Raw genomic sequence first — 3,918 nt, forward strand, 5'->3', positions numbered from 1 at the left:
TCTCCTTATTTTTCACTTATGGTAGAGAAACCATTCTTGAATCCAAAAAGACTGCATTATAGACATAGTGGTTTAGTTGAATGGTGGTTTAGACTCTGATTCCTTGCTAGTTAGCAATGCAAGCTGCAGTTATGACTTCAACACTTTTGTAATTTCTACTTTTCTAATAGATTTGGAGGAAGAGTGAGAATTAGTGATTTGAAATGTAGCTTATGACACAATTCATAGCATGGTTAGGACTACCTTCAAAGATTCTACCACAAAGATGGTAGGGTGTGAGTAATGAGTGATAGGAAGAGAAGGCCCACCTGCTGTAAATATAGATCGACATGGGTTCTGATTTGGTTGTCCCCACTTCCCAGCTGTGTGACCTGGGGTGTGAGCCCAATAGTATTCAGTTTCTTGCCCCCTTGCAACATTGTGCTAGGTCTTTTTTCTAATTTATATATCCAAATAGATGAAAAATGAAATCTCTTTATTATTTATATTTGGATTTAATTAATTGTTAATGAGGTTGAGTGTTTTTGAGTAGGGCAGGGGAGGGCTGTTTGGTTTTTACATAACCATCAGTCATTTTTATTTTGTTTGTGGGAGTGTCACTTCCACTCGAATTTCATTGGCCAAAGTCAATCTATGGCAATGCCTAAATCCAAGGAAGTTGAGAACAATCAAACCACATACCTAGAGTGAGAATCGGAAATACTAGGCAAACAAAGATATTGACAACTATAGATAGATTTCCAGAAGTGGAATTGCTTGGTCAATGACAGGCATATTTGAAATTTACGTAAATATAACTTTCAGTGTTCAAAAAGGATACAGCAATCAAATTTCAATAAAAATGTGCAAGAGTACCTATTTCCACACAACCTTTCCAGCTCTGGATACTATCAATTTTTTAAAAATATTTTTAGTGAAATACAACATACCTACAGTATATGTATGTTCAATGTACAGCTTGATATTTTGTTTACAAAATAAACACACCCATGGAAACAACTCCCAGATCAAGATATAAAACATCACCTGCACTCCTCCATGTCCCTCTCTGTCATTATTAGCTCCACAATGTAAACTACTATTTTGACTTATATCACCATAGATGAGTTCACCATAGATGAGTTTTGCCTATTTCTGAACTTTATATAAAATGGAATCATACATGCATATTCCTTTATATCTAACTTCCTTTGTTCAATATTATATTTGTGAAGTGTATCCCATGTTGTTTGTGATAGTACTTCACTCATTTCCAATGATTCTATGATTTTGTTGGATCAATATATAACATCATTAGTTTATTGCTGATAGGCATTTGGGTGATCTACTATTTTGGACTATTACAAGTAACATTGCTATGAACATTCTCATACTTTTATTTTGGTTCACATATATATGCATTTCTGTTGTGCTTATGTACCTGATTGGAATTACTGGGTAATATGGTAAGCTCTAATATGTATAGCCCATCAGTTTTCCAGAGTAATTCTATCAATTTATGTTTCCACCAGCAATGTATTAGTTCCCACATCCTTGCTAACATGTCTACTTTTTTAATTTTACCATTCATCAATGAATGTAGACTATTATCTGATTGTGATTTTTATTTATTTATTTATGATAGTCACACAGAGAGAGAGAGAGAAGCAGAGACACAGGCAGAGGGAGAAGCAGGCTCCATGCACCGGGAACCCGACGTGGGACTGCATCCCGGGTCTCCAGGATCGCTCCCTGGGCCAAAGGCAGGCGCTAAACCGCTGCGCCACCCAGGGATCCCTGATTGTGATTTTAATTTGCATTTACTTGATAACTAACAAAATTGAATGCTTATTTATTGTCTTATTGTCCATTTGGAGATTGGATTTTTGATACAGGTCTTCAAAATTTGTCATTAAAAATAATTGGGTTGCCTCCTTCTGTCACTCCTGGTGTTGCTGTGTGTTCATTAGGTATGGACCTAGTACCTCTTTTGTGAAGCAACAGCTGGGGAGACTGGCGCTCACCGTGGCTGCTGAAAAGACCAAGGAAGGAGTCAAAACTGAGAACAGCGACCATATTAATTTTGAAGGTGGCAGGTCAGGATGGTTCTGTGGTACAGTTTAAGAGGCATACACCACTTAGTAAACTAATGAAAGTCTGTTGTGAATGATAGGGTTTGTCAGTGAGGCAGATCAGATTCCTATTTGATGGGCAGCCAATCAATGAAACAGACACACCTGCACAGCTGGAAATGGAGGCTGAAGATATAACTGGTATGTTCCAGAAGCAGACAGGATGTGTACATTACAAAGGGGACCTGCTACCTTACTCTAGAACTGTTTCTCCAGACCGAGAAGACATTCTAAATTAGAAAACTGCAATTCGGGAGGCACCTGAGTGACTCAGTCAGTTAAGCATCTGACCCTTGAATTTGGCTCAGGTCGTGATCTCAGGGTCATGAGACCCTGCATCTGGCTCCATGCTGGGTGTGGAGCCCACTTGAGATTCTCTCTCCCTCTCCCCATGTCCCTATCCCCTCTCTTTCTCTATCCCTCTCTTAAAAAAAAAAAGAAAGAAAGAAAGAAAGAAAACCGCAATTTGGTTCCACTACATCCTGCCTACTGCAGTATAGTTTTCTCTATTCTTTCATGTTCCCCTTCCCTATTCCTTTATTGTACATATAGTAACTGCACGTGTACAAGCATATTGCATTTTTTAACTAAATGGCCAGTGGTATGTTTTGATCAACATCAAATGGAAATGGGATGGAAAAAAAAAAAAAGGAAATGGGATGGAGAAAAATACTAGTTCTGCAAAAATACACTTTGTCCATTAAGTGACATTCTCATTTGGCTCTCATCTTTATATTCCAGTAAGTTGTTTTGTTCTCACTATTTAACAAAAAAGAACAACATAAAATCCTTGCATACTTGTTCAGTTGGAGAATTTTAATGTTTTTCATTTACCACTGTGAAACCAAGGACAATTTTATAACTTTTTTGTATGTAGCTATTACATACAGGGCAATCTGTCCTTAAGTAGGGATAAAAAAATAAATCCTAGATAGTTTTCCCTTCAAGTCAAGCATCTTGTTGTTTAAATAAACTTGTTTAAAATAAAAATAATAGTAATTAGGTTGCCTTTATCCTTATTGATTTGTTGTTCTGTAATTCTGAATATAAGTCCTTTCTCAGATATAACTATTGAAAATTTTTTTCCCATTCTGTGACTTGTCTTTCACTCTCTTAATAATGTCTTAATTTTAATAAAGTAGAATTTTTTTGTTTAGAGTTAGTGCTTTTTGTGTCCTTTTTATTTTTTTGTGTCTTTTTTTAAAGATTTTATTTACTTATTCATGAGAGCCACAGAGAGAGAGGCAGAGACACAGGCAGAGGGAGAATCAAGCTCCATGCAGGGAGCCCGACGTGAGACTCAATCCGGGGTCTCCAGGATCATACCCTGGACTGAAGGCAGCGCTAGACTGCTGAGCCACCCGGGCTGCCCTTTTTGTGTCCTTTTTAAAGGATACTTGACTGTACCGAAGTTGCTAAGACATTACCCTATATTACCTTCAATAACTTTCATGTGTTTCACTTTTGATGTATGGTCCATTTGGAATTAAATTTTGTATATAGTTTGAAATAGATGCAAAGAATCATTTGGATTTAATTGGTAACCCAATTGGTCCAGATCCACTTACCAAAGAAAACGGTTTCTCCCCTACTACATCACAATGGATTTTTTAAACCATAACTTGAATGACAGTAGACAGGTAGATCTCTTTTCAGACTCTACTATACCATTGTTCAATTTTTCTATATTTGAAACAATAGAACGCTGGTTAAATTATTATAGCTCTGTAAAATAATGTGATTTCTATAAATCAAACTTTTTTCTAGAAGGTTTTTAATACTATTGTCACTTGCAATTCTATGTAAA

General features: G+C 36.5%; 1 pseudogene; it reads left to right on the forward strand.

Annotated features, from left to right (window-relative positions):
* Positions 1-329: 329 nt before the first annotated feature.
* Positions 330-2,350, forward strand: LOC119878119 (annotated as a pseudogene).
* Positions 2,351-3,918: the final 1,568 nt, after the last annotated feature.

This window comes from Canis lupus, chromosome X, assembly GCF_011100685.1.
Source record: "Canis lupus familiaris isolate Mischka breed German Shepherd chromosome X, alternate assembly UU_Cfam_GSD_1.0, whole genome shotgun sequence".
Taxonomy (NCBI): Eukaryota; Metazoa; Chordata; class Mammalia; order Carnivora; family Canidae; genus Canis; species Canis lupus.